Source organism: Oncorhynchus keta, unplaced genomic scaffold, assembly GCF_023373465.1.
Source record: "Oncorhynchus keta strain PuntledgeMale-10-30-2019 unplaced genomic scaffold, Oket_V2 Un_contig_6342_pilon_pilon, whole genome shotgun sequence".
Classification (NCBI taxonomy): Eukaryota; Metazoa; Chordata; class Actinopteri; order Salmoniformes; family Salmonidae; genus Oncorhynchus; species Oncorhynchus keta.
In genome coordinates, this window is record NW_026288807.1 from 124,287 (window position 1) to 145,280 (window position 20,994).

Consider the following 20,994-nt stretch of genomic DNA (forward strand, 5'->3'; position numbering starts at 1 on the left):
CAGTCATTACTTTTGAAATGGTTGGATCAATATCCACCTTCATGATGTGGATGAAGCCTGATTTGGAATGTCTGAGTAGTTCTATATGATGTCATAATACACCCCTCTGATAGTGATACATTTGCTCCATTGTTTCCATGTCAGTTGGTTTCCCACTCTGATGATTTATATCTGACAGAGGGGCTTTAAATGAATAGTATGGTGACATCTTAGTGTGTCTTGAAGTAAGTAGGATTATTAATCATAAACTCCTACTGCAACAATACACTGCAGCTTTGACATCAAGAAGAGAATGGGCTGATGGGTGGTGGTGCTACTCTATAGGTAAGGCTGTCCAATATGAATGTTCAAATAGTCACTTCTAGCCAGCCTCCGCCCAGTACCCTGCCCTGAACTTAGTCACTGTTACTAGCCGTCTACCACCCAGTACTCCACCCTGTATTCTAGTCAAGGCTCATCCTATATAACTACTGCTGTACACACCTTTTATATTCATATACGGTCCATAATGTCTAGATACACCAACATATACATTTTAAACCAACTGTATATATTTATATTCCAGACTCTTGACATTCCTCGTTCTACCATTTCTATATTTCTAAATCCTTAAAAGAAATTGTAGGGAAAATCAGTAGGTCACACAAATGACTATTTCTAAACAAAGATAATAGACAAGTAGAATGGGAGAGTTTTCTTATACTATCTTTACTTACTCGGTGAAGAGACTCCAGGGATGGTGATGAAGGCTGTAGGAATGAAGATCAGACAGTGAAGAGACTCCAGGGATGGTGATGAAGGCTGTAGGAATGAAGATCAGTCAGTGAAGAGACTCCAGGGATGGTGATGAAGGCTGTAGGAATGAAGATCAGACAGTGAAGAGACTCCAGGGATGGTGATGAAGGCTGTAGGAATGAAGATCAGACAGTGAAGAGACTCCAGGGATGGTGATGAAGGCTGTAGGAATGAAGATCAGACAGTGAAGAGACTCCAGGGATGGTGATGAAGGCTGTAGGAATGAAGATCAGACAGTGAAGAGACTCCAGGGATGGTGATGAAGCATCAACCAGAGAATCAACCAGATTAATTCACAGTCAGTGTTGGTGAGCAGAGAATCAACCAGATTGATTCACAGTCAGTGTTGTTGAGCAGAGAATCAACCAGATTGATTCACAGTCAGTGTTGTTGAGCAGAGAATCAACCAGATTGATTCACAGTCAGTGTTGTTGAGCAGAGAATCAACCAGATTGATTCACAGTCAGTGTTGGTGAGCAGAGAATCAACCAGATTGATTCACAGTCAGTGTTGGTGAGCAGAGAATCAACCAGATTGATTCACAGTCAGTGTTGTTGAGCAGAGAATCAACCAGATTGATTCACAGTCAGTGTTGTTGAGCAGAGAATCAACCAGATTGATTCACAGTCAGTGTTGTTGAGCAGAGAATCAACCAGATTGATTCACAGTCAGTGTTGTTCAGCAGAGAATCAACCAGATTGATTCACAGTCAGTGTTGTTCAGCAGAGAATCAACCAGATTGATTCACAGTCAGTGTTGTTCAGCAGAGAATCAACCAGATTGATTCACAGTCAGTGTTGGTGAGCAGAGAATCAACCAGATTAATTCACAGTCAGTGTTGGTGAGCAGAGAATCAACCAGATTGATTCACAGTCAGTGTTGTTCAGCAGAGAATCAACCAGATTGATTCACATTCAGTGTTGTTGAGCAGAGAATCAACCACATTGATTCACAGTCAGTGTTGTTGAGCAGAGAATCAACCAGATTGATTCACAGTCAGTGTTGGTGAGCAGAGAATCAACCAGATTGATTCACAGTCAGTGTTGTTCAGCAGAGAATCAACCAGATTGATTCACAATCAGTGTTGTTGAGCAGAGAATCAACCAGATTGATTCACAGTCAGTGTTTTTGAGCAGAGAATCAACCAGATTGATTCACAGTCAGTGTTGTTCAGCAGAGAATCAACCAGATTTATTTCACAATCAGTGTTGTTGAGCAGAGAATCAACCAGATTGATTCACAGTCAGTGTTTTTGAGCAGAGAATCAACCAGATTGATTCACAGTCAGTGTTGTTGAGCAGAGAATCAACCAGATTGATTCACAGTCAGTGTTGTTCAGCAGAGAATCAACCAGATTGATTCACAGTCAGTGTTGTTGAGCAGAGAATCAACCAGGTAATCCATGTCCAAGTTATTCAGGTGCATAATAAAATGTTTTTATTCTATTCTTGTTATTCAACTAAAAAATGTTCTCTGAATGAGAACAAGCACATCTGTGAGCGTTATGCATTATTACATCGATTGACTGAATGATGAAGCTGACAGCTTTGTAGTAAAACAGGTTTGGAGTTCATTCCAATTCAATTCCAGTCAATTCAGGAAGTAAATCAAATTCCAATTCCAGCTCTTCATAATTGAAAACCATAGAAGGGAATTGTCATTTTCAGTTGACTTCCTGAATGCTGAATGGCAGTGAGATGCCACCCTCCTTCTCACATCCAGCCTGTTCCTGATATTCTGCTCTACATACAACGCATTCGGGAGGTATTCAGACCTCTTGACTTGTTCCACATTTTGTTATGTTCGTCTTAATCTAAAATGGATTAAATTGGGATGTTTTCCTCATCAATCTACACACAACACCCCATAATGACAAAGCAAAGACAGGGTTTTATAAATGTTTGCAAATGTATTTTATAATAAAAAACTGAAAAATAACATTTACATAAGTATTCAGACCCTTTACTCTGTACTTTGTTGAAGCACCTTTGGCAGCGATTACAGCCTCATGTATTCTTGGGTTTGACACTACAAGCTTGGCACACCTGTATTTTTTCCCATTCTTCTCAACAGATCCTCTCAACCTCTGTCAGGTTGGATGGGGAGCGTCGCTGCACAGCTATTTTCAGGTCTCTCCAGAGATGTTCGATCGGGTTCAAGTACAGGCTCTGGCTGGGCCACACAAGGACATTCAGAGACTTGTCCCGAAGCCACTTCTGCGTTGTCCTTTGTCTGTGTGCTCAGGGTTGTTGTTCCGTTGGAAGGTGAACCTTTGCCCCAGTCTGAGGTCCTGAGTGCTCTGGAGCAGGTTTTCATCAATTATCTCTCTGTACTTTATTTTAATTTTATTTATTTATTATTGAACCTTTATTTAACTTGGCAAGTCAGTTAAGAACAAATTCTTATTTACAACGGCGTGATTTTCATCAGGAGATACCTTAATACCAGCAACAGTGTGTGAAAACCTTGTGAAGACTTACAGAAAACATTTGACCTCTGTCATTGCCAACACAGGGTATATAACAAAGTATTGAGATAAACAATGTGATTTTCTGGATTTTTTTTCTCATTTTGTCTGTCATAGTTGAAGTGTACCTATGATGAAAATTACAGGCCTCTCTCATCTTTTTAAGTGGGAGAACTTGCACAATTTTCTTTTTAAATAATAAAAACAGTATAAAAACAGTATGGGAATGAGGTAGGTGAACATGGGTGGGCTATTTACCAATAGACTATGTACAGCTGCAGCGATCGGTTAGCTGCTCAGATAGCTGATGTTTGAAGTTGGTGAGGGAGATAAAAGTCTCCAACTTCAGCGATTTTTGCAGTTCATTCCAGTCACAGGCAGCAGAGTACTGGAACGAAAGGCGGCCAAATGAGGTGTTGGCTTTAGGGATGATCAGTGAGATACACCTGCTGGAGCGCGTGCTACGGATGGGTGTTGCCATCATGACCAGTGAACTGAGATAAGGCGGAGCTTTACCTAGCATGGACTTGTAGATGACCTGGAGCCAGTGGGTCTGTAAAACGAATATGTAGCGAGGGCCAGCCGACTAGAGCATACAAGTCGCAGTGGTGGGTGGTATAAGGTGCTTTTGTGACAAAACGGATGGCACTGTGATAGACTGCATCCAGTTTGCTGATTGTAGAGTGTTGGAAGCCATTTTGTAGATGACATCGCCGGTTGAGGATCATGGTAGGATAGTCCGTTTTACTAGGGTAAGCTTGGCGGCGTGAGTGAAGGAGGCTTTGTCACGGAATAGAAAGCCAACTCTTGATTTGATTTTCGATTGGAGATGTTTGATATGAGTCTGGAAGGAGAGTTTGCAGTCTAAGACACCTAGGTATATAGCTGCAGCTGTACATACATTGGTCTGTAGCCCACCCATGGGTTCACCTTATCCCCATACTGTAGAATTTATACTTTGCATACCAATATCACTTATAGATGTCCACATATTCAAGATCGGAACCATCCAGGGTGGTGATGCTAGTCGGGCATGCGGGTGCAGGCAGCGATCGGTTGAAAAGCATGCATTTGGTTTTACTAGCGTTTAAGAGCAGTTGGAGGCCACGGAAGGAGTGTTGTATGGCATTGAAGCTCGTTTGGAGGTTAGATAGCACAGTGTCCAATGACGGGCCGAAAGTATATAGAATGGTGTCGTCTGCGTAGAGGTGGATCAGGGAATCGGTGGCTGACTAAATACTTTTTTGCCCCACTGTATGTTAATCTCTAGGAGACAGAACAAGTCTCCTTCCTGAGCGGTATGACGGCTGTGTGGTCCCATGGTGTTTATACTTGCATACTATTGTATGTAAAGATGAACATGGTACCTTCAGGCGTTTGCAAATTTCTCCGAAGGATGAACCAGACCTGTGGAGGTCTACAGTTCTTTTTCTGAGGTCTTGGCTGATTTCTTTTGATTTTCACATGATGTCAAGCAAAGAGGTACTGAGTTTGAAGATAGGCCTTGAAATACATCCACAGGTACACCTCCAATTGACTCTGTACTGGTACCCCCTGTATATAGCCTCCACATTGACTCTGTACTGGTACCCCCTGTATATAGCCTCCACATTGACTCTGTACTGGTACCCCCTGTATATAGCCTCCACATTGACTCTGTACTGGTACCTCCTGTATATAGCCTCCACATTGACTCTGTACTGGTACCCCCTGTATATAGCCTCCACATTGACTCTGTACTGGTACCCCCTGTATATAGCCTCCACATTTACTCTGTACTGGTATTTTGCCTCGTTATTGTTTTTTATTGTGTTACTTTTGTAAACTTTTTATTTTGGGAATATTTTCTTAACCCTTATTTTTCTTATCTATGTTGTTGTTTAAGGGCTTGTCAGTAAGCATTTCACATTAAGATCTACACCTGTTGTATTCAGCACATGTGACAAATAATATTTGATTGTAACTAAATATGAAGTAGAGTTAGACCGATCATGATTAAAAAAATAATAATAATAAACTTGAAATCGGCCCTAATTAATCGGTCTGCGTCTAATATGAAGTATGTCAGTTTCAATGTTACGGTCTTTGATTCAATTATATTTTTGAAACTGTGTGTGTTTATCTGCGTCATTCCTTGATCATTCCTTGTGGTCCTGTAGCTCAGTTGGTGGAGTATAGTGCTTGTTAAACCAGGGTAGTGGGTTTGATTCCTGGGACCACCCATATGTAATGTGTTTGCACACATGACTGCAAATCCCTTTGGATAAAAGTGTCTGCTAAATGGCAGATATATCCACTGATTATACCAAACATCTGGAACACCTTCCTAATATGGAGTTGGACCCTCCCCTTTTCCCCTCAGAACAGCCTCAATTCGTCGGGGCATGGACTCTACAAGGTGTCGAAAGCTTTCCACAGGGATGCTGGCCCATGTTGACTCCAATGCTTCCCAAAATTGTGTCAAGTTGGCTGGGTGTCCTTTGGGTGCAGTGGGGTCTCCTCAGAGGAGGAAGGGGAGAACCATCCTCAGTTATTTTCAGAAAAATTAAAATGGTAAAATATTTAAAAATTGTCCTTTTTTAGATAAAACTAAACTAAATATAATCACGTCACCAAATAATTTATAAAAACATACTATTTTGCATCCTCCTCTAGGTACATTGACTTCAATACAAAACATTGGAGGATTATGGTTCTCAAGGCTTCCATAGAATTACACGGTTATTATGACAACTTCCGGAGGACATCCTCCAACCCATCAGAGCTCTTGCAGCATGAACTGACATGATGTCCAACCAATGAAAGGATCAGAGCATGTATCTAGTACTGAAAGCATAAGCTACAGCTAGCTAGCACTGCAATGCAAGCTTTTGGTTTGACTAATTTATTGCCACTGGGACCCTGGTAAGTGCTGCACTGCTTACTGACTGTACACTGTAACGTTACTGCATGATTGTAGCAGGTTTACAAACGAGTTAGTTCTATTAGCTCTGTTGACTATGATGTTATTTTAGCTAATATGGTGACAACAATGTAAGCTGTGTGTTTCAGTTATGAAATGGTTTGGCTTGGAAAGGTTTTTTCTCCTGGTGACATACAGCTGATGTGTTGTGCATTGAAGTACAGAAACAAAGGGAGAAGGTGATAAGAGGAGAGCACATAGATGCAAGAAGGAATACAACGTGTCTGTAATGAAAGTGAAACTGTGTTTATGCATGATCAGGGGTGTATTCATTCCACCGATTCTGTTGACAAACGTTTAAATGGAACAAAACGGGGATAAACATACCTGAATTGGTCCAGTGATATATCTATTTCAGCTAGATGCAGGCGAGAGTGTGCAAGGCAGTATTGAATGTGTCACTGTCTGTCTATGTGTCACTGTCTGTCATCGCAAAATGTTCTCTCGACCTGTGTGAACCTACATTCTAAACTTTCATTCATAGGCTAGGTTGCTACCTCATGATGGGTATAGGGACAATTCTAGTATCATGTAGTAGCCTAAACCTATTGCTGTGACATTGAACAGGGTGAGTGAAATATGAATGACAGTCATCCAATATGCTGTAATAGAATTAAGGCCATGCTCATGAAAAAACACATCGTCCTGCCTCATCTTAAACGGCACAAACCACCACTGTTTGGGTGGTGGACCACTCTTGGTACACATGGGAAACTGTTGAGCTGAAAAACCCAGCAGCGTTGCAGTTCTTGACACAAACTGGCGCGCCTGGCACCTACTACCATACCCCGTGCAAAGTAACTTAAATATTTTGTCTTCCCCATTAACTCTCTAAATGGCACACATGCACAATCCATGTCTCATGTCTCAAGGCTTAAAAATCCTTATATAACCTGTCTCCCCCCTTCATCTACACAGATTGAAATGGATTTAACTAGTGACATCAGTAAGGGATCATAGCTTTAGCCTGGATTCACCTAGTCTTTCTACGTCATGGAAGGAGCAGGTGTTCTTAATATTTTGTCTACTCAGTGTATAGCACTACAGATAATCAAGTGCTATTTGCATGTGATGCATTTGTTCTGTTGTTTACAGGATGATTTGTATCTTATAGAGCGTGGCTTTAAGGGAATAGTATGGTCACATGTAGATAAAAAAGAATGTGAAAAATTAACAGAGAAAATGTATATCAACACACTACCTATTCATATAAGTATTTATTAATCATATACATTTTCATATTGAGCTTCTACGTCTGTGTACAGGAACGTATTATTTGGAAGAGAAAATGTATCAGCTTATTGTTAAATAATTATGACGTTCTTTCCAATACAGAAAGTGTAGTAACTATTGTTTCCAAACTGCGTTACCCACTCCAGTCAGCAGATGGCGATGAGCGTCTTTCAGGTGATGATTCTCCGTGACGTATAATGGACTGGACGGACGCTTCTTCATGAACAACAAGGCGCCAACTCTTTCGACCACGTCGGTAGCTTGCTAGCCAACATAAAAGTGAAAGATTGACGCTTTAGACCATCTTAATGTACATGATCTAATCTCAGTGTTTTAAACACAGTTCTGTTGACGTATTAACTGGTTAACTGTACCTTAATTTGCAAACTTGTTAAAGATTTATGCTGAGCCGAGCACTAGGCTAGTCGCTAATGCTAACTAGCTAGCTAACATCCCTGACCATGAGTTCATTAAAGTACTCATCCCCTGCTAATGAAGAGGAGGTCTGCTGTTTTAATGTACATTAGCTAACCTCAGTGTTTTAAACAAGTTTCGGTTGACGTATCAACTGGTTCAATTTGCAAACGTGTTAAAGATTGATACTGAGCCTAGCACTAGGCTAGACGCTAATGCTAGCTAGCTAGATAACATCCCTGACCATGAGTTCACTAAACTACTCCTCCCTTGCTAATGAAGAGGGTGTCGGCTGTATGGAGAAAGAATCTTTCAGAATGAAAAAGGAGGAAGAGGAGGCTGTTATAGTGAAAGAAGAGAAAGAACCGTTTATAGAGGAAGAGGATGCTATCTCAATAAAGGTGAAGGAGGAAGACGTTTTGGGAGTGAAAGAGGAAGAGACAGAATATCAGATTAACACCAGTGAGTACTGTCTTAAACAGGGACACAAACTATGCTGTTGTTGAACTAATGTGTGGTTTTAAAGTGGCATTCTACTGAAGTTCTACACTTGAATATGTTGTTCAGTACTGTAGGAATTGTTAAAGGTTCGATCTGCAATTGGTTCATATATTTGAGGGACTATTCAATTAGATGTATTGAATTTTCCATGTGGTCTATATTAAAGTTCCCCTCATCTAATATAACAGGCTTTTAAAATTCAATATTGGTGCATATTGTAATGACCTGACTAGATCATAAATTAACAATTGTCCAGACAGAGGCTTGAGTTTGCGAATTGACGGTTTATTAAACCAACTTTACACAGGCTACTGTTTGGGCCGTAGCACACGCCAAATAGATGACAGATAACCCACAAGCCAATCGTGACCTTCTCTTGTGAAGCCCAGACGTAAGAGAGAGAGAGAACAAAGGCTGAACCTGGTCTTAACTTCCAATGCTCCACCCCCCTGCCCAACCCCCCTCCACGCCACTCCGCCAAACCACCAGGATGCCCGGCATCAGAACATTCCAGGCATTCCCGTGATTGGCAGATAGCAGGTTGATTGACATGTCGGACCCCGCGAACACCGGGTACTGGTCAGTACAACACAACCACCTCCTAGCCTAACACATAACACACAGCTGTCTGTGCGGGTCGCTACACAGCCCCCCCACCACAAAGTCCCTCGTCCCCGAGGGAACAAACAAAGTCTCTGAAGCGACCCGGAGGTCTCCTTTGCCTGCGTGGCCGTGATGGTCGCAGAGTGCCCCTCTGGGACCCAGGGGATGAAGGCAGGGATATGGGTGACAAGGAAGCGGGAACGGGTAATACAGTCCGTGGCTCTGGGGAACCACGCGGTGACACAGGGGGGGAGACAGGGGGAGTGGGCTGTCTGGAGCCTTGTCTGCGGCACCTGAGGGTGGGTGCCTGGAGAATGTCATTGCCAGAGAGGGGAATTGTGGGGGTTCCTGGGGTTTGGGGAGAAGAGGCCCCTCTGTATGGGGCTAACCTGTCCCGGTGCAGTGCCACCTTTCTCCCCTGGGAGGAAGCTGCACCCGGTACACAACCTCCCCTACCCTCTCCAGGACACTGCAGGGTCCCACCCAGTGACTGTCCAACTTGGGGCATCTGCCTTTTTTCCTTAGGGGGCTGTAGACCCAGACCAGCTCCCCAGCCACAAAGTGCCTTCCCGGGTGTGCACGTCATAGTTCCTTTTCTGCCTCACACCTGCATTCACCAGCTGCTCTCTGGCGAAGGTGTGGGCTGTCTCCAGGCGGTCCTGGAGTCTCCGGGCATACTCCGGCCCCGGAGGAACATGAGGGCTATCCAGGGGCCGACCAAACGCCATCTCCGCAGGGGTGCGGATCTCTCTCCCCAGCATGAGGAGGGCAGGCGTGCAGGAGGTGGAGTCTTGGACAGCGGAGCGGCATGCCATGAGGACCATAGGCAGGTGCTTGTCCCAGTCACGCTGGTGTTTGGAAGAGACGATGGCCAGCTGCTGTCCAAGCGTTTTGTTGAAGCGCTCCACAAGGCCATCACTTTGAGGATGGAGAGGAGTAGTGCGGGTCTTGTGCATACCCAGCCTCTCACACATGGAGGCGAACACACGGGACTCAAAGTTTCTGCCTTGGTCACTGTGGATGGACTCTGCAGCTCCAAACCTGCTGAACATCCCCGCTGTCAGGGCGTCGACGATGGTCTCTGCCTCCTGGTCAGGCAGAGCATAGGCCTCGGGCCATTTTGTGAAATAGTCCATGGCCGTGAGCACCCAGCGGTTTCCACTGTCTGTGGTGGGGAACGGCCCAACTACATCCACTCCCACCCTCTCCATGGGAGCCCCCACTGGGAACTGTTGGAGCTGAGCATGAGAGCGGCCTGGGGGGCCCTTTCTCGCTGTGCAGTTGTCACAGCGGCGACAAAAGTCCTCCACATCCCTCTTGTGCTGCCCCCAGTAGAAGCCCTGACGGAGACGGCGCAGTGTTTTTGTGACCCCAAAGTGTCCAGTCCCCACCCCCCATGAGTACTCTGGAGCACAGCCTCCCGCAATGCTTTTGGGACCACCACCTGCCACCTCTCCTCTCCCGTAGCTGACTCCTTCCATGCCCGCTGTAGCACGCCATCAGCCAGCCGCAGTCTCTCAAACTTCGACCACAACCCTTTGGTCGCGAGTGAGAGCGCTGTCACCTCTTCCCATGGTGGCCTCACCTGCGCCTCTACCCACTGTAGCACTGGCTGTAGGTCTGTGTCCCGTCCCTGCTGCTGCCGCCATTCAGCCACGTCGACAGTCTGCAGCTCACAGCAGACAGGCCCGCTCGCCCGACACACTGTGGCACAGACACCCTCCTCTGCCCGCAGCTCTCTCTCCCGTCCCTCTCTCCGTTCACAGTGGCGGCAGCCGTCTGCAGTACAGGGCCGACGGGACATGGCGTCGGCGTTGGAGTGGCGTGCCCCTGCCCTGTGCACCACCGTGAAGTCATACGGCTGAAGCTCCTCCAACCAGCGTGCCACCTGCCCCTCTGGCTCTCTGAAAGACATGAGCCACTGGAGAGCAGAGTGGTCAGTCCTTACAGTAAAGGGCAGACCACCCAGGTAGTACTTGAAGTGTTTGACGGAAGCCACAACAGCCAAGAGCTCCCGCCGGGTGACACAGTAGCGGCGCTCATGTTTGTCAAATGTTTTGCTGAAGTACGCCACCACTCTCTCCCCCTCTGGCCCCACCTGGGCCAGCACCCCACCCATGCCCACATTGCTCGCGTCTGTGTCCAGGATTAAGGGCAAGGTGAGGTCAGGGGGCGAGCACGGGGCCTCGATCAGTGCACGTTTGAGGGTGTTGAACGCCTCCTCACACTCCACTGTCCAAGTGAAAGCCTTGTCCTTCGGCAGCAGGCGGTTCAGTGGAGCAGCAACGCTTGAGAAGCCCCGTACAAACCTCCTGTAGTACGAGGCCAGGCCCAGGAAGCTCTTCAGCTGACGCTGGTCGGTGGGGGTGGGCCAGTCTCTGACAGCCCCTACCTTGTCCTCCATGGTGCTGATCCCCACCTTCCCCACTCGGTGGCCCAAGAAGGACACCTCTCTCCTCATGAAGTGGCACTTCTCGGGGTGGAGCTTCAGACCTGCGGCAGCCACCCTCTCCAGCACACGCCGTAGCGCCCCCAGGGCTGACTGGAAGGAGCTGCCATGGGCCAGGATGTCATCGAGGTATACCAGACACTGCTGTCGGGGGATGCCATCCAGCACCCTGTCCATCAAACGCTCAAAAGTAGCTGGAGCGTTGCACAGGCCAAAGCACAGGACCTTGAACTGCCAGTGTCCTCTGTTAGTGGAGAACGCAGTTTTGGCTCTGGCCTCTGGGGAGAGGGGCACCTGCCAGTAGCCACTGCGGAGGTCTAGTGAGGAGAACCAGGAGGACCCCTAACCAGGTCCAGCGACTCATCGATACGTGGTATGGGGTATGAGTCCTTCCTGGTTACCTCATTCAGCCGCCTGTAGTCCGCACAGAACCTCAGCTTGCCCCCCTTCTTCGGAACCATGACGACTGGCGCCGCCCAGGGGCTGTCTGAGGGCTCAATGAAGTCTGCCCGCTGCATCTCCAACACAGCCTTGTCTGCCGCCTCCTGGCGTGCCAGCGGGATACGGCGGGGACGCATCTTGATGGGTCGAGCATCACCTGTGTCGATCTCCTGCTGCACCAGATGAGTCTGACCCACCTCTTCCTCACTCAACGCAAAGCTGTCTCTGAATTCAAACAGCAACTGCCACAACCGTTCCTGCTGCTCAGGGTCAAGACCAACACAGTTCCTCCCCCATATCTCCCTCACTGCAGACAGTGTCCTCTCCTCTCCCATCTGGGGTAGCTGGGCTGGGGGTGCGGCCCGGGCTCACAGAGGGCTGTGTCATGGAGGTAGCTGGGGGAATGTAACACACCGCCGTAGGTGACAGGGGGACTGGGGAAAAGTCACACACAGCTGTGGGGGAGGGGCGCAGCCATGGGTCTCTGCTGCTTTAACTGTTGGAGTAAAGGGTTTGTTGGGTTGAGTGAATGTGACATTAGGGGGGGCCATGGTGACTTCCGTCCCTCCCTGGAAGCTCAGTGTGCCCCTATTTAGGTCTAACTGGCAGCCTGTGCTCCTAAGAAAGTCCAACCCCAGGATACAAGGGTCCTGCACAGCCGCCACCCACACAGGATGACGCACAGTCCTGCCCCCTACTGTCAGAGTCATTATTCCCTTCCCTTTCATGGGTGCCAGCTCACCTGTGACTGTGCGGAGCTGCACAGTTGTAGGCTCACACTGAGTCCAACCTGGCACAATATCTGGCCTCACCAGGGTTACTGTGGACCCAGTGTCCACCAGGGCGGAGCAGGGCACCCCCTCCACAGTGACAGGGACATGACAAAAGTCCCCAACACAGGTCCGGCCCACCACAACAACAGGCTCCATCCGCTTGCCCTCGTCTGCTTCTGGGGGAAGTGGAGCCTTGCTTCCCCGTCTGTGCCGGTGGGCTCCTCCTGAAGATGATGGTGGTTGGGATAGAAAGCCAGGGGTCCGCACTACCCGGTCTATGCGGACCCCGAGCCGTTTCCCTGAGCTCTGGGGGACATGGGGCAATCTCGGCGCAGATGGCCTGGCTGGCCACAACCCCAGCAGACACAGCACAAATGAGTTTTGTCATTTCGGCCACCCAAGCAGGCTTTTCCGGCTCCGGGCTGCTCTGCCCCCCAGCTCGCACAGAGGGTGTGTCTCCCTGCACCCCCACAAAAGCCCCAGCTGAAGCCCCAGCCCACACCAGCTCCCTCTCCAAAGCCATCTCCAAGGCTGTCTGCAATGACTCAGGATGAGCCAGCTGGGTCTGTATGCGCAGATCCGTAGGAGAGAGCGCCTGTATGAACTGGTCCCGTGCTAGCTCGCTCTGCACGGAGGGGGGCATGTGAGCATATGCCCGCCGAGAGAGGCTCTCAATGTCATTAGCTAGCACCCGTAGAGGCTCTCCAGGCTGCCTGCGTCTATTACTCAGTTCGGAGCGCAGTAGCCCGGGCTGTACACACTGTCCATAGCGCCTCCTCAGTGCTCCCACTAAAGCACCATAATCATGCCTGTCCTCGGGGCTAATCAATATCAAACAGGCCAGAGCTTCATCCGTGAGGCATAAAGCCAACTGCAGTGCCCTTTCTTCATCCGACCACCCCTAAAATGAGCTAACAGTTCAAACTGAGCATGAAAAGCTTCCCAATCCGCCTTACCGGAATACTTCGGGGTCTTAACAGATACGGACGCAGCCGGGAACTGGGCGCCGCCATGTTTGTTTACATCCTGAGCCCCAGATTCCTCGCCACGCCGCGTCGACGTCACCACTCGGTCCGCCCACCAGAATCACCCGTAATACAGTCGACGAAGCACTCATGCCCGCTTCAGCCGCCATCGCTCTAACGTCCTCCCTCAAGCGGCCTCTGCGCTCCGACGCCCTGGCGATCTCCTCAGACAGAGCCCCCGACGTCCATTCACACGCACCTCCTTGGCCATAATCGTCCCCTACCTCCACCTTCACTTTCGGATTCCCTCGAAGCATTTTCAATCCCCGTTCTCACCTACGGTAGCTAGCCACATAAGTCAGCTAGCTAGCTGGCTAACTTGTATCAACGTTTTTACTTCTGACACCAATGTAATGACCTGACTAGATCATAAATGAACAATTGTCCAGACAGAGGCTTGAGTTTGCGAATTGACGGTTTATTAAACCAACTTTACACAGGCTACTGTTTGGGCCGTAGCACACGCCAAATAGATGACAGATAACCCACAAGCCAATCGTGACCTTCTCTTGTGAAGCCCAGACGTAAGAGAGAGAGAACAAAGGCTGAACCTGGTCTTAACTTCCAATGCTCCACCCCCCCTGCCCAACCCCCCTCCACGCCACTCCGCCAACCACCAGGATGCCCGGCATCAGAACATTCCAGGCATTCCCGTGATTGGCAGATAGCAGGTTGATTGACATGTCGGACCCCGCGAACACCGGGTACTGGTCAGTACAACACAACCACCCCCTAGCCTAACACATAACACACAGCTGTCTGTGCGGGTCGCTACAATATGTTCTACTTAAAATAACAAAGGGACGCAAAAGCCACCCATTTTGTGGAATTTTTTAGGAAATCATGATGAAAGTGGCCATTTTAGACATATTCATGCCTCTTGTAAGACTCTGATTGCAATAGATGGTCATAAGTTTACCATCTGTTTGATGTTCTCATTCACACAGGAGAGAGACATGACTATCGTGGATCCTCTGGGGAGCCTCAACAACATCCTGATGCTGACGAGGCAGAGGAGAGTCTCTCCGGATCAGAACACCAGATGGTACAGCTTGATCTGGTCTAGCATACAGCTTGGTCTGGTCTAGCATACAGCTTGGTCTGGCTGGTCTGCATACAGTACAGCTTGGTCTGGGTCTTGGTCTGGTCTAGCATACAGCTTGGTCTGGTCTATCTGGTCATACAGCTTGGTCTGGTCTAGCATACAGCTTGGTCTGGTCTCTGGTCTAGCATAGCTTGCTCTTGGGGTCTGGGTTTCTGTTTCTGTAAAGCACTTTATGTCAACAGTGACATCAGCATCCATAATGATATATGTCTGTGTCCCTCTTTATGGTTACCAGGACAACGCTAGCCCTTCCTCCCTCCTGGAGTCCCAGTGTCGTGCCTCTCCCGGTAGCACCTTACTGCTGGGTATGAAGAGGTTGTCTGTGCTGCTGGTGGACTGCAGGAAAACAACGGGGCTGAGTGGAACTGTGGGAGGAGGAGAAGAGAGGAAAGGATCAGATTTGACTCCAAGTAAGTGCTGGAGTTTCAGTTTGAACAAATAAATAGATCTGTCCACTGGTATCTGTTACCAGGACAACCAGCAGAGTTCTGTTAGTTGACAGGAAGATAGACTGGTGTATATGGATGTTATGAATATCATAACACTGAAAAATGATTCTGCCAATGAAAAGAGAGAAACCAATAGACCATATAAAACCTTGATGAAAGTCCGCTTTAGAGAGAAAGTTTCAATGATCCGATCGATGTAAGATGCTTGTTTTACAAAAACATTTCCATAAAACATTATGGATGTTACATTGCCTGTCCCAGTCAACCCCCCTATCTTTACAAGACTGTAGAACAGGCAAACTAAACTCAAGACACTGTTAATTAATTAACTAATACTGGAGCAAAGCTGTGATCAGGCTGCCCACTAATTGAACTGTAAAGTGCCTGCAACCTGGTTCAGGTTATCAATCAACCTACCAGGGTAGTTACAAACAGTATAGAAATTAAATCATCAACATATTTTGATCATATCTTTACTATTGCTACAGAAATGTGTTTGAAAGCAGTATTCAAATTCATCGGATGTTGTGATCACAATATAGTAGTCATATCTAGGACAACCAAAGTTTTCCAAAAGGCTGGGCCTAATGTTCTATATAAGAGATCATACAATTGTTTCCTAACTTCCTATCACTACTTTAATGTCTCCATGTTCAAAGTTTAGCCGATTCCAACAATGGAAACAATATTTGTTGGTCCGTGGTGTGTAATGACGAGCAACCAGACGCTGCCCTTGACACGTTTATGAAATTGCTTATCCCAGTTCCTAATAAGCATGCACCCATTAAGAAAATGACTGTTAAATCCACGTGGATTGATGAGGAATTTAAAAATTGTATGATGAAGAGGGAGGCAAAAGAGATGGCATATAGGTCTGGCTGAATAACTGATTGGCGTTCCTAAAGTAAACTACCTGCTACCTGCCCAGAAGCTAGGATATGCATATAATTGGTAGGTTTGGATAGAAAACACTCTAAAGTTTCTAAAACTGTTACAATAATGTCTGTGCGTATATCATAACTTATTTGGCAGGTGAAACCCCGAGGACAAACCATCCAGGAGGAATTTTTTGTTGTTGAGGTGACTCTGTTTTCAAATGGTTTTGTGTGGCACTTTTCTGTGGCACTTGGTTGCAGTTCCTATTGCTTCCACTAGATGTCAACAGTCTTTAGAAATTGGTTGATGTTTTTCTTTAGAGAAATGAAGAAGTTCGGCTATTCAGAACGAGGGTCCAGCCTAGTGCTCTCTAATGTTTTGATGCGCGCTCCAGGTCACGCGCTTCACGTTGTTTTTATCCGGTATTGAACACAGTTTATCCCATCTTAAATTTTCTCGATTATTTACGTTTTAAAATACCTAAAGTTGGATTAGGAAAGTTGTTTCAAATGTTTGGACAGCATTTATCGTATTAGATATTTTGTAGTCATGCTGGGCGAGTTGGAACCAGTGTTTTTTTTAATCAAACGCGCCAAATAAATGGACATTTTGGAGATATAACGACGGAATTAATCGAACAAAAGGACCATTTGTGATGTTTATGGGACATATTGGAGTGCCAAAAGAAGAAGCTCTTCAAAGGTAAGGCACAAATTATATCGTTATTTCTGAGGTTTGTGTCGCGCCTGGCGGGTTGAAATATGATTGTCATGTGTTTGTTTGATGGGGTGCTTGTCATGTGTTTGTTTGATGGGGTGCTTGTCATGTGTTTGTTTGATGGGGTGCTGTCCTCAGATAATCTCATGGTTTGCTTTTGCCGCAAAGCCTTTTTGAGATCTGACACGGTGGCTAGATTAACAAGAAGTTAAGCTTTGCACTTGTGAATGTATGAAAGTTAAATATTTCTAATTAAAAAATATATACTTTGCACTCTGCAATTTCACAGGATGTTGTCAACGTTCCGCTAGCAGGTTTTAATGTGTTTTAACCTTTTGGAACTACTCCTCCCGGATCCGGGAGAATTGTCATCAACTACACTAATTAGCATAACGCAACGGACAAAAAATCTTACTAGAAAATATTCATATTCATGAAATCACAAGTGAAATATAGTGAAACACAGCTTAGCCTTTTGTTAATCACCCTGTCATCTCAGATTTTGAAATTATGCTTTACAGCCAAAGCAAGACAAGCATTTGTGTAAGTTTATCGATAGCAGCAAGGAGCTTGGTCACGAAAATCAGAAAAGCAATCCAATTAAATCGTTTACCTTTGATGAGCTTCGGATGTTTTCACCCACGAGACTCCCAGTTAGACAGCAAATGTTAATTTTGTTCCATAAAGATGATTTTTTTATAGCCAAAATACCTCCGTTTATTCTTCAAGTTTTGTTGAGAAATCCACCGGAAGTTGCGGTCACGACAACGCCGAAAAAAACTCAAAATTAGATCCATAATATCGACAGAAACACGGCAAACGTTTTTATAATCAATCATCAAGGTGTTTTTCAAATATCTATTCGATAATATATCAACCGGGACAATTGGCTTTTCACGAGGAGCGAGAGGCACAATGGCCGCCTTTGTCTATTACGCACAAATCACTCTGAGAGCCACCACCTGACCACTGACGCAATGTTGTCGTTCACGCTCATTTTTCAAAATAAAAGCCTGAAACTATGTCTAGTGACTGAAGACACATGAGGGAAGCCATAGAAAAAGGAATATGGTTGATATCCCTTTCAATGGTCAATAGGGATGCATAGGAACGCAGAGGCTTCAAAATAAGAGTCACTTCCTGATTGGATTTTTCTCAGGCTTTCGCCTGCAATATCAGTTCTGTTCTATTCACAGACTATTTTTACAGTTTTGGAAACTTTTGTGTTTTCTATCCTAACCTAAGAATAAATGTTGACTAACAGGGATGTAAAAAATTCTGCAATCTTTTTTTTCAGCTCATGAAACATCCAACACTTTACATGTTGCGTTTATATTTTTGTTTATTGTTGTTACTATCAGTTTGAGGAACATTTACCCAAATAACTTATTTTTTATTTACCCAAAATATGACATCAGCGATAATCAAAATGTTGAAAATCTGTGAATGTCTAAATAAGAAATTGGTCCATTTAAACAGCAATGTGCCGAACCCTTTCAACAACGGGGAGATGTTACTGATGTGCTTTGTATCTGCAACGTAAAAACAAGTTTTGGACTTCCACACAAAATTACTTGTGTGTAGGTCACATTATGTATCATTCAGCTATGAATGTTATATATTTAGAACCACCTGTTCAATTGGAATCCAGCGACGCCTGTGTCTTCAGTGTCCTAGAACTGTCTAGGTTTTTGTGTTCTGACTTGTAAAACAGGATGTATAAAATAAGTAATGTAAAAATAACACTGTATTTGGCAGGAGAAAGACCAGACTCAGAGGAACCAGAGCCAGGGACGTCCAAACCAGCAAGACGACACCAGTGCTCCCACTGTGGAAAGAGTTTTAACCAGAAAGTACACCTGAAAGCTCATGAGAGAATACACACAGGGAGAAGCCTTACCACTGCTCCCAGTGTGGACAGTGTGTTCAAAAACACACCTGAAAGCTCATGAGATAATACAACAGGGAGAAATCTTACCATCCCAGTGCAGGAAGAGTTTGAAACACCCTGAAACTACATGAGAGAATACACACAGGAGAGAAGCCTTACCACTGCTCCCAGTGTGGAAAGCGATTCAACCATTCAGGGACGCTGAAACAGCATGAGAGAATACACACAGGAGAGAAGCCTTACCACTGCTCCCAATGTGGAAAGAGTTTTAAGAATTTAGGGAACCTGAAACTACATGAGAGAATACACACAGGAGAGAAGCCTTATCACTGCTCCCAATGTGGAAAGAGTTTTAACAATTTAGGGAACCTGAAACTACATGAGAGAATACACACAGGAGAGAAGCCTTATCACTGCTCCCAGTGTGGAAAGAGTTTTAACAATTTAGGGAACCTAAAACAACATGAGAGAATACACACAGGAGAGAATTTAGGGAACCTGGAAAGAGTTTCAAAACAACATGAGAGAATACACACAGGAGAGAAGCCTTACCACTGCTCCCAGTGTGGAAAGAGTTTCCGCCGGAAAGCAAGCCTGAACCAACACGAGAGAATACACACAGGAGAGAAGCCTTACCACTGCTGCCAATGTGGAAAGTGTTTTGTCTGTTCAGGGGAGCTGAAACTACATGAGAGAATACACACAGGAGAGAAGCCTTACCACTGCTCCCAGTGTGGAAAGAGTTTCAACCGGAAAGCGTGCCTGAAACTACACGAGAGAATACACACAGGAGAGAAGCCTTACCGCTGCTCCCAGTGTGGAAAGAGTTTCAACCGTTCAGGGACGCTGAAACAACATGAGAGAATACACACAGGAGAGAAGCCTTACCACTGCTCCCAGTGTGGAAAGAGTTTTAAGAATTTAGGGACCCTAAAACTACATGAGAGAATACACACAGGAGAGAAGCCTTGCCACTGCTCCCAGTGTGGAAAGAGTTTTAACAAATTAGGGAACCTAAAACAACATGAGATAATACACACAGGGGAGAGGCCTTACCACTGCTCCCAGTGTGGAAAGTGTTTCATCCGGTCAAAGGAGCTGAAACAACATGAGATAATACACACAGGGGAGAAGCCTTATCACTGCTCCCAGTGTGGAAAGAGTTTTAACAATTTAGGGAACCTGAAACGACACGAGAGAATACACACAGGGGAGAAGCCTTTCCACTCCTCCCAGGGTGCAAAGCTTTTGCCCATTTAGGAAGCCTGAAAGAACACATGAGACTGCACACAGCGGACAATGCTTACAAAAGGTCAGACTGTGGGAAAACATTTTACTCATAACAGTCACTTAAACGTCTTTAGAGAATCCACACAGGAGAGAGAAATTACTTCTCTTAGCGTGTATATTGATATTTCACATCACATTGACTTAAAATTCATCAGAGAACATACACAGTGCTCCCGTTGTCTTATATTGTTGACTGACAATGTGTTTACCTGTCTTTACCAGATGAAATTAAATGGTACAGGGTATACTCAAACATATATTTGTTTGTTTTTATTAGAAAACATGAATTGAATATGGAGTATGTCAGTTTGAATATAGAGTAGATCAGATTCCATGTGTTTAAATAGTCCTTTTTTAAAACTCTTTGTGTGTTTATCTGGGTGTGTCATTCCTCCAGCACTACAGATAATCAAGTGATATTTGGATGTGATGCATTAGTTCCATTGTTGACATTTGCATTGTAGCCCACTGATGATTTAATGAAATGAAAATGTTCAGACTCTGTAATGGAAAATGTTAATTGTTTGTGTGTCCACATAACTGAGTATGTGACTAACCTTGTGAAACTGTCCTATTATAAGCTCCTGTTCTTGGGAGTATCATCCTGTGTTGCAAACCAATTTGCACCTGTGTCCTTGTATGAATAAAGTCCCTCCCAGGAACAGGAAACTATAAAGATATGTGCTAATCACTCAATGCTTCAGGAATTCAGACTGTCTACACTGTGCTGTGTAACTCTGTTATTCTCTCTGAGCTCAGAAATAAAGAATCTTGGTTTGACTTGGACTCCAGCAGATCCTCGAAAAATAAACTTACATTATTAGAAATATACAGTATTATATGGCATTCATCTTTACAAAAGCCAACATGGAAAATTGCAGACAACTTATCAATAATGGACATTTGTCTTTTAAGATTGTTATTGTATATTTTATAATATCCACCACAACTCTCCCAAGGATTGCTGTTTATCATTGTCTCAAAGAAGAGTTCCTCGTTCCAC

The 20,994-nt window shown here is 45.5% G+C and overlaps 1 protein-coding gene and 1 pseudogene across 1 annotated transcript in view; both read left to right on the top strand.

The window, feature by feature from the left end:
• The window catches only part of LOC127925839 (zinc finger protein 239-like), a 57,881-nt gene that overhangs the window by 25,325 nt on the left and 11,562 nt on the right, over positions 1 to 20,994 (top strand). The gene's annotated exons all lie outside the window — the stretch shown is intronic.
• LOC127925836 (zinc finger protein 345-like) lies at positions 7,608 to 20,771 on the top strand (annotated as a pseudogene).